Source organism: Mus musculus, chromosome 7, assembly GCF_000001635.26.
Source record: "Mus musculus strain C57BL/6J chromosome 7, GRCm38.p6 C57BL/6J".
Taxonomy (NCBI): Eukaryota; Metazoa; Chordata; class Mammalia; order Rodentia; family Muridae; genus Mus; species Mus musculus.
In genome coordinates this window covers 128,429,027-128,439,771 of record NC_000073.6, presented here as the reverse complement: position 1 = coordinate 128,439,771, position 10,745 = coordinate 128,429,027, and the positions used below count along the sequence as shown (strand labels likewise).

At 44.6% G+C, this 10,745-nt stretch overlaps 1 long non-coding RNA gene across 2 annotated transcripts; it reads right to left on the bottom strand.

The window, feature by feature from the left end:
- Window positions 1–2,209: 2,209 nt before the first annotated feature.
- Gm32765 lies at window positions 2,210–9,799 on the bottom strand. 2 transcript variants are annotated; one of them, XR_869960.2, is made up of 4 exons: window positions 9,668–9,799; window positions 8,385–8,584; window positions 5,952–6,105; window positions 2,210–2,624 (listed from the first exon to the last, which is right to left on the bottom strand). It is a non-coding gene; the product is annotated as a predicted gene, 32765 (long non-coding RNA). The 2 variants fall into 2 exon arrangements; XR_001778289.2 differs by having other exon boundaries at window positions 5,952–6,063.
- Between the last annotated feature and the right edge of the window lie 946 nt (window positions 9,800–10,745).

Genomic DNA, 10,745 nt, shown 5'->3' with positions numbered 1-10,745 from the left:
TTTCTCTTAGTGTTGTTCATTGTGTAACCGTTGAGTCTGCGTGGAATAAGCAGTTTGGCTCTATCAGGGAGGAGTAAGACATACCTAGAGTTTCAGGACTTAAATTCTTTGCATTAACTAAAATTCAAGTTCTGAATATGGAGGGACAGGAATTTGTACCCATGGGGTCAGTAAGATGACTCAGTGGGTAAAGGCGTTGGCTGCCACGCCTGGACTTGAGTCCTGTTCCCAGGAAACCATGTGGTGGAAGTTGACTGACGCCTGACTTCATGCACACTGTGGCTTATGTACACACTCACACTTTGGCTCTTGGGTTTCGGGTTTTTTGTTGTTGTTTGTTTTGTTTTGTTTTGTTTTTTTGAGACAGGGTCTCTATGCAGGTCTGGCTGTCCTGAAGCTCACTGTGTAGACCAGGCTGGCTACTCAAATCTTCCAGCCTCTGCCTTCCGAGTACTGGAATTAAAGTTGTACGTTACCACACCCAACCATACAACTTTTAAAAAGAAAATTTCATCCTAAAAGTATAGTATATTCTGTTATACAGTAAAACGTATTTTGAGTTCCATAAACTTATTTTTACCATGTTTGGGGGGGAGGGTAAATTTTTTGATATTATCTTTGATTAAAGATTATTGTTCAGAAACACAAATGTTAGGGAGTAAATACTATTGTTCAAGGTATTCCCAGATTAAACTCACTTGTGTTGTGTATATTGCAAAGATGGCAAAACTTGTAGCTTTTTCCAATTTTTAAAAAAGCCTTCACTCTACTGGCTATGGTGGTACACACCTGTAATCTCAGTTCTCCAGCTGCTGGGCGGAATGTCACGTTCTAGACCAACCCAAGCTACGTAGCAGAAACCTTGCCTTAATCCCCTGCCCCAAGAAAAATCCTTACATCACTCAACGAGGCCTGTGTTTAAGAGCATGCTCCCCAGTGCTTAGTAAAATGGTACCCTAGTAATTATGTTCATGAAGGTGAAGATTGATCACGTTGGGGGAGCAGGCTGATCAGCATGCAAGGGATGGAACCCTGTACCATGCTAGGCAAATGCTCTACCATGAAGCTAAATTCTTAGGAGACCTCCCTTTGGTGAAGAGAACTTGAAGTAGGATCCTGCCTTAGCCTCCCTAGTGCTGGGATTATGTGTATGTGCCACCGCGCCACGCCACGCCACGCCACGCCACGCCACGCCACGCCACACAGTGTAGCCTTGCTAATAAAGTTGGTTCCTTTTCTCTGTTGAAGTTGGGCTTGAAAGATGAGCTGGGCTAGGTGCTGTAATTCTTAAGGTACTTTGTGCAAATCCCTCTGTTAAGACAAAATTGACTAAAAACCTAATTGTGAGATCATTGAGGGATTAGCAGTAAAGGGCATACACAGTTTTTATTTTAATTTAAACATTTCTACAAGGGGAAAAAAAGGTGGGGGAGCCAGGAAGGTGGCTCAGTTGGTAAGAGCTCTGCAAATGTGAAGACTTGAGTTGGATACCTAGCACCCATAGTTGGGACAGAGACAGGCAAATCCTGGGAGTTCACTGCTCAGCCAGTTTAGATGAAATGAGGTGTTTAGATTACAGTGAGAGACTGTCAGAAAAGGGTGTCTCTGATGAGATGGCCCCACTAGCAGATGCTTGCCACCTGCTGATGACCTGAGCTCCATCCCAGGCATTCATATTGTGGAAAAAAATTGGCTGCTGCGAGTTCTCTCTCCAACCTCTCCGGGTGCATCCCCTCCCAGTTACATAGACGCTAAGTAAACGCAGCACATTTTAAGAGGTGGAGAGGCTATTGAGGAAGACACCCAGTGTCAACCTTAACATACGCTGGCTCAGATGAGATGAATATAGTCCACAGTGCAGGGGGGCACCAGATAGTTACAGCAATTGGTTCTTCAGTAGAATTAGCTTGTTTAATGGAGGGAGGGTGGGGGGAAGGGAGGGAGGGAGAGCGAGCGAGTGAGCGAGCACGCGTGAGTATTGAGGTTTGGTTTTGTTTTTGTGCAAGAGTTTACACCTGGGGATTTGCTCTTGCTGTGCATGTCCTTCAACACTGAGCTGTACAGCACACTACTCTTCACTTACCTTTTGTTTCTTTAAAATTTGTTGTGTATGAATGTTTTGCCAGCATTTATGTCTGCATCAAATGAGTGCCTATGTTTACAGGGACAGGGCTGCCTGATCCCCTGAAACAAGAGCCATCATGATGAGGTCTGGAAATAGAACCTAGGTCCTCTGGAAAAGCAATCAGTGCTGCTGAGCTATTTCTCAGCACCCCCTTTTCTTTAATTGAGTTAGGGTATTGCTAGGGTGCCTGGACTATCCTCCAACTAGTGGACTCAAGGAATCTTCTGGCTACAGCCTCTGGAGTAGTTGGGACTGCAGGTTTAAACCACTGTACCTGGCTGGTTTCATGTGTGATGTCTTGAAGTCACTTAGAAAATTCTCAGAACAGCTAAAAGCTAGTGCATTTGGGTAGCTGTTAGAGGACAGCCAGGCAGTCCTGTGCTGAAAGCAGTGGCTTCTGGTTAAGGTACAGTCATTAAACTTGAAGTTGGGCTCCACTTACCTGTGGACCTCGCTTTGACTTCAATCTTCCCACTGAGGAGTTTGCACGATTTCTGGTCTTAAGTGGCATTGTAGAATTGGGCCATTTTAAAGATAAACTGGATTTTAGTATATATAGCCAGCAGATATAATGCTGCAATCCCCACCCTTCAATTTTAAGGACATCATTAAATTGGAGTATGCCAGTAAACAGAAATTCAAACTTATTTAAGCAAAATGGCAAGAAGTAAGAAGCTGTATGCAATATTGTGCTAATAATTGGTATGTGCACATTCCAGATTTTCATATTCAATAAACTGATTAAAAACTAAAGCTAAGCCAGCTGGAGCAATCTGCCAGTGGTTACAAACACTGAATGCTGTCCCAGAGGACCCAGATTTGATTCCCAGCATCCACATACAGATTCTCAGAGCCATCTGTAACTCCAGTTCCAAGGGATGTAAAGCCCTCTTCTGGCCTCTGCAGGTACCAGACACACATATGGTGCACATATATACATGCAGGCAAAACATCCATACACATAAACATTAATAAACCCTTAAAGTTAAGGCTGGGGGGATAGCTTAGTCCATAAACTTGTCTTGTGGGCAATGAAGACCTGTTTGTTCAGTCCCCAGTACCCATGATGAAGTTGCATATGGGGACCCACAGTTGTAATCCCAGTCCTGGAGATGGGAAGAGAGGGGCTTGGGGTTCTTTGACCAATCAGTCTAGGCCAATCTAGAAGCCCCAACTCCCAATGAGAAACTCTGTTTCAGAAAACAAGGTGGGCAGCTTGTGAGGGACAACACCTGAGTTTGACCTCTGGCCTCCACATGCCAGCACACATCCATGCACACAAATTTAATATTTTTCTTTTTAAAGTAAAAATAGGTTTAGTGGCTAAGAGTATTTATTGCTCCCACAGAGGATCTGGGCTTGATTCCCAGCACCCACATGATGAGTCACAACCATTTGTAACCCTAGTTACAGGGTATCTGATGCCCTCTTCTGACCTCCATGTGCATCAATCATGCACATGATGCCCACACATAACATGGCAGCAAACTCACAAAATGTATAAATCTAAGTTTTAAAAAGTAAAATGGGATGAGATGGTGGAAGGGAAAAACTAACTCCTGAAAGTAATCTCTGACCACACACTATGGCACAACATGTTCACACGATACCAATTTTTAAGACATAAAACAGATGCATAGGAGAACACACATAGATACACACACATACACAGATACACAGACATACACACCAATCTTAGTTTGCTCCCTTTTAAAGCAAGGGGTAAGCTTGAAAAGCATTTTAATTGTGTTTGGTCAGGCACTAGTATGGTGTGGCTATGCCATGCCAACTTGACTGTTGATGTGTAATGTGTCACTGGTTTAAGGGTGTTATCAAAAATAGCAAGGCTGAACATGGTGACACGTGCTTATAATCTCAGCAAGAGGCAGGAGATTCACACATTTGAAGCCAGCCTGGTCAACAGCAAGTTTCAGGGTAACCAGGACTAGAGAGCAAGATACTGGTCCCTCCAGTACCCCCTCCTCCTAAAACCAATATATGGCTCTGGTAGCTTCAGTTTCTACAAAGATATATTTAGTAAAGTGAATTCTATGTGTGTATTGGACAAATGTTACTGGTTGAAAATAACTCATTTGGGCATTTGCAATGAAAGGAAAGTCCTTAGAAATTCTTCATGTAATGTGTTGTACCCGAGGAGGGACATATGGGACACATACATACATATACATGCATATGTGTATACATACATATGTGTTTATACATACACACACACACATACACACATATATGATGACCTTATTCCCTGGTTGCTTCACTTGAGTCAGTCTTCTTCCATGAGAAGGAGCTTCCAGAAGCAGGGAAACAGGTACTTTTTTTTTTTTGGTTTTCTGAGACAGGGTTTCTCTGTGTAGTCCTGGCTGTCCTGGAACTCACTTTGTAGATCAGGCTGGCCTCAAACTCAGAAATCCGCCTGCCTCTGCCTCCCGAGTGCTGGGATTAAAGGCGTGAGCCACCACGCCCGACTAGATACTTTTTTCTTTTTGGCTTCTCTCTCTTTCTTTCTTTCTTTCTTTCTTTCTTTCTTTCTTTCTTTCTTTCTTTCTTTCTTTCTTTCTTTCTTTCTTTCCTTCCTTCCTTCCTTCCTTCCTTCCTTTCTTTCCCTTCCTTCCTTCCTTCCTTCCTTCCTTCCTTCCTTCCTTCCTCCCTCCCTCCCTCCCTGTCTCTGTCTCTGTCTCTGTCTCTGTCTCTGTCTCTGTCTCTGTCTCTGTCTGTCTCTCTCTCTCTCTCTGTCTCTCTCTCTCTCTGTCTCTCTGTCTCTCTGTCTCTCTGTCTCTCTCTCTCTCTCTCTCTCTCTCTCTCTCTCTCTCTCTTTCTTTCTTTCTTTCTTTCTTTCTTTCTTTCGAGACCAGGCTATGGGCTGGAGAGATGGCTCAGCGGCTAAGAGCACTCAATGGCTGCTCTTCAGAGGTCCTGAGTTCAATTCCCAGCAACCACATGGTGGCTCACAACCATCTGTAATGGGATCTGATGCCCTCTTCTGGTGTGTGTCTGAAGACAGCTAAAATGTACTCAAATAAATAAATTAAAAAAGAAAACAGAAAAAGAGACCAGGCTGGCCTTGAACTCACAGAGTACTTTTTAATTAAAGTTATGTGTGTGAGTGTTTTGCCTGCGTGTATGTCAATGCACCACATGTATGCTTGATGCTCATGGAGGCCAGAAGAGGGAGGCCAGGTCAGTGAGAGACCTTGTCTAAAAGGAAGTAGGTGGTGACTTGAGGGTGGCCCCTGATGTCCTCTGGCCTCCATATGCCTGCACATCTGTGTACATACACATTTATTTTTCCAGTTCCATTTTCAGGTGCTTCTTCAGTGTTTGTTTATTTTGTGTGTGTATATGTGTGGGCACATACAAGTCATGATGCATGTGCAGATGTCAGAGGTTAACACCTGCCAGGTTGACTCTCCTACCATGTTGATCCTGAAGGTGCAACTCAGGTTTCAGGCTTGGGAGCCAGCACCTTTACCTGCTGAGCCATCTCACTGGCCAAATGTAATATTTTAACTTATAGCTCAATGCACTCCCCCCCTCCCCACAGTGTTTTTGGTTGTTACCTCTTTATGTGATGATGAAGCTGCAATAGTTTATATATAAATAGGAAATTCAGCCTTTCCTCTGTCCTATCATCTCAGTTGTTTTTTTTTTTTTTATAGCCCCTGTAATGGCTGCTCTGTGTATCTGTATAATTCTTTGCTTAAGGAAGTTCCCCAGAGGTTGGTTTCCTTTAAGGTGTTCCCAGTGGGGCTTGTATGCATCTGGGGATGGAATTTCCAAAAGCAAAGCCAGTCTAGGTGTACACTCTTACCTTCCTCCCAGGCATGCACACCCTTTGTTCCCAGGTCAGGTTGCTCGCCGCGACTTTGCTGTGTGCTCACTCTGCTCCCCAGGCTCGCTGGGGACTTGTCACTGGGCGTAGTCTCAGGAACAAGCAGAAAGAAGGGATGTGTAGAAGTGGAAATCTAAGTTTAATGAAGGATTTGAAATAATGCAAAATGTTCATATCACTAGGAACAGTGATCTAATTAACTACATTTTAAAATGTAGATAGGGAGAGAGGGAGGAGGGGAGGGAGAGAGGGAGAGGGGAGAGAGAGAGAGAGAGAGAGAGAGAGAGAGAGAGAGAGAGAGAGAGAGAGAAAGAGAGAGAGAGAGAGAGAGAGAGAACATAGACTAGGACATAGGGGAGAGAACATTGGTTCTCTCCTGCCACCTTGTGGGACCCAGCATCAGGCCTGTGCAGAAGTGTCTGCCTGCTGAGCCACCCCACTGGCCTCACTACATGTAAGAATCAATCCTTTATTCTGTGCATTAGTGGAAAGGGAACAAGTACCAAGGTGTATACATAGAGGTCAGAGGGCAGCTTCAGGGAGTCAGTTCTCGATTCCCACCCTGTGGGCCCTAGGTATAGAATTCAGGTTGTCAGGTTTGGTTGTCAGCTTTTTCCTTTATCCACTGAATCATCTTGATGGCCTCCAACTTCCCTGTCTCATACTCGAAACTTTTACATATTTTTTTTTCCATTTTTTATCTACCTTTCAATAACATACACAGACAACTTTACTGTGGGCATTAAAAGTGTATCATTTTAATCAGATGCCAACTGTGGTGGCTTACACCTATAATCATACTACTCAGCAAGCTCAGGCAGGGTCACCCATGAGGTCAGTGTCGGCTACAGAGTGACTCTAGGCCAGCCTGAGCTGCAGAGCAAAAGCCTGTCTCAAAACAATGATTTTAATCAGAGCGTTGGCAAGATTGTGGAAAACTGGAATGCTTGTGAACGGTCAGTGAGATGTAAAATAGTAGAGTCACTATGACGACAGTGTAGAGGCTTCTAAAACCCATGAAATCGAACTGTCACGTGACCCTAGCCCCACTGGTGGGTGTATACCCAGAAGAACTGAAAGCAAATTTTCCGAGATTTGCATGTCTCAGTTTGTAGCAACGATATTCCCAATTGCCAGAGGAGGAGGAGCCTAAATGCTCACACACAGAGATGAATGGAAAGACAAACTGGGGTCTGTACACAACGCAATATTGCGCATTCTTGGATTGAAATGGAGGTAGATGGATGTGCACCTGTAATCCCAGGACTCAGGAGGGGTTTTAGCTTGGCAGCCAAGTCATATTGACCTTGTCATATAAGAGTGGAAAAGGAGGGAAAAGAAGACATGGAAACAAAGACTGGAGGGAGGAAATGAAGCTGTCAGCTTCCACAGCATAGGGGAACCATTAAGAAGACATTTTGCTAAATGAAGTGAGCTGGAGACAAGCAATATGACTTTGTTTACATTATTAATTAAGGTTATCACATTTAAAATACCTAGAGGGCTCGTGGTGAGAGGAAAGGGGGTGAAGCTGGCTAATAGATAGACTATCAGATAGATACGATAGAAAATCCCAGAGAATTCCTTTGCAGTGTGAATCTGTTCATTGTGATTGAGTTGAACACTTAAACTAGGTGCAGTGTGGAATATGATGTTGTGTTTAAGTTTTTTTTTTCATTGAATTTATGTGTATGAGTATTTTGCCTGCATATATGTCTATGCAACACCTGTGTACCTGGTACCCACAGAGGACAGAAGAGGGTGTCAGAACCCCTGGAACTGGAATTACAGACAGTTGTGAGCCACTGTGTGGGGACTTGGAATTGACCCTGAGTTCTCTGGAAGAGCATCCAGTGCTCTTACTCACTGAGCCACCTCTCCAGCCCCTAGAGAAGCTGCTTCTTGCAGTGGGTGTTGGCTAATGCAGAGATTCATAGCCAGTAAAACTGCAGACAGTAAGTGACCATCGGGTGCTCAGCCCCCAGAGAGAATACTGATACCAACTCCCTCAAGGCTCAGGAGACATTACTGATACAGGAATGGGAAGGCAAAAAACCAGAGAGGAAGCTTGCTGTCTCCAGACATGAAAGGTCTGTTGCACCTGTCCCTATGGTTACCTGCACGACTCCACAAGACTGGGCTCACTAAGACTCCATCATGAGTAAAGAGAGCTATGGACAGTTAGTGTTGCAGGAGAGGCCATACAAGCAGGCCTAATTCATCTCAGCAGGTCATGTACATAAAAATGGACGTGAACGTTAACGTTAGGTGGTTTTTCCTCCCAGAAATAAGACTCAGCCTCAAAATATATTTACAAATACCTTGGCCATATAGCTAGACTCTTCTCTGACTAGATCATAACTTAAAACAACCCATTTATTCTTATCTACATTCTGCCACATGGCTGGTTACCTGTGCTCGAGGGACTATGCATCTTTCTTGTCACATCTTCCCCGGCGAATCTCCCGCCTGGCAGTATCCCAGGATCTTTTCTGCCTCCTGGATGTCCCACCTCCTATTTATTGCTTAAGCCATAGGCCATCAGATTTATTATTGACAGGTGCCACATCCACACAGACACAAGATGTTCTCTTTACACACGAAAGGGCATGCTGGGGGAGGAGGCATTTGTTAGGAAGAAAGGGTTTCAGCAGGAGAGGGAGACTGAGAGGGATGAGGGAGGCAACAGGTGGTGAAAATGACCCAAACTCATTTACATATGTATGAACTTGCCAAGGTGGGGAGAAAAGGAAAAGAAAAAGAACCCAGCTAACTACTGGCATATTAATAGGTTGCCTTTTGCCTCAAATTGCAATGAGGTAGTTTTAATCTGCTGGCATTTAAAGCCTGATAGCATAAAGTCTATCTTCAGAAATAATCTCAGTAGTTTCGCTAGGCTCTAAATGCCTGCGGAACATAGTGGATCCAGGCTGTGTGCCTCAGCTGCCACAAGTGTCAGCTGATGCTGGTGAGGGTGTAAGGGGACTCTCATCCAATGCTGAGCTCATGCTGGTGAGGGTAAGGGGACTCTCATCCAATGCTGGGGACACTGAGAATTTATACAGCTCCTGTGGAAATCTGTGTGGCCGTTCCTTAGGAAGATGTGAACCAATCTACCCCATGATGCGGCTATACCACTCTTGGGCCTACACCCAAAGGACAGTTCACCCTTCTACAGCCATATTCATTGCTGTTCTATTTATAATAGCCAGGAATTGGAAACAACCTACATATTCCTCAACAGAAGGATGTATAAAGAAAATGTGGTATAGGTGTATTTACACAATAGAGTATTACTCAACTGTTTAAAAAAACCAAAAAGACATTCTCAGGTAAATGAATGGAACTAGAAAAACAAATCATCCTGGATGAATTATCTCAGAGCCAGACCAACGAATACAGTATGCATCTACTCATATGTGGATATTAGCTGTTCAGTTACTGATAACCATAGGTTATGTGTAGAGTACAGGACTGGGTGGGGGGGGGGGAACCATATAAAGCTTGTTAGGAAGGGAAATAGAACAGATAGTTATGGATAAATGAAGGGTAGGCCCGAAATGGAAGGACCAAGAGTAGGAGGGGAGGAAAGAAGAGGATGAGGGAGAGACTATGGGAAGAGATGGCTAACGTAAGGCCATTTGAGGGGTAGCATGGAAACCTAATACAGTAGAAGCTTCCTAAAACATACATACATGAAGGTGACCTAGACGAAATCACCAAGTAATGAGGGACACAGAGCCACAACTGGCCATCTCTTGCCACCAAACGAAACTTTCAGCCCTGGGACTGGCTTACATCTAATTGAGCTGTTGGCCAAAGGAGTCCCGTGGGGATTCCGAAAGAACCCAGGCTGTTGCCAAGACTATAGGAGGCTCCCCACAAACTGATGGCAAGCCCCTATTGCTGCCACAGCCCCCGAACAACTCACCGAATGTGGAGAAGTCAAGCTGGTGGCTTCATAGAGCCTTCACCCACATGTGCTAGCATCTTTGGTACAGGAAGGCACTCTGCAAGCTACCAAAGGAGACACTCCAATCCAGTCACAAACCCTCTGATTTACACTGCTGTCCTGCCCGCAAGATACCCTAGTGCAGTGCTGGCACACAGTTTGTGGACTAACCAACCAGTATCTGATTTGACTTAAGGCTCACTCCATGAGATGGAGCCCATACTTGACACTGCTTGGGTGGCCAAGAACCTGAGACTTGATAGATAAGGTCAGGGACCTGGGGCAAAACCAAATACTACTCTTCTAAACAAACAAGAAAAATGTAGTACTAAAATGACTTCTCATGGCATTTTGCTACACTCATAGATCAGCAACTTGCTCAGCCATCATCAGAGAAGTTTCCTCCTGCAGCAGATGGGAACAAATACAGGGACCCACAGCCAGACATTGTGCAGAGAAGAGAGGACCTTGGGATGCTCAATCCTAAACTGGATGCCTCTGTCGAATCCCTTGCCTTAGGGTTCAGGGTATTCTGTAGAGGAAGAGGCAGAAAGAGAGTAAGGCAGAGGGGATGAAGGACACTAAGAAAGCAAGGCCTCTAATCCAACCTCATCAAAGCTCGTCTGAACTCACAGAGACTCGGGCAGCGTGCACAGCGCCTGCACTGGTGATTCCTATGTGGCTTATGGCTTCCGATCTAGGGTTTCTCTGTGTAGCCCTGGCTGTCCTAGAACTAGCCCTGTAGACCGGGCTGGCCTCAAACTCACAGAAATTTGATTGCCTGTGCCTCTCAAATGCAGGATTAAAGGCATGTGTTACCA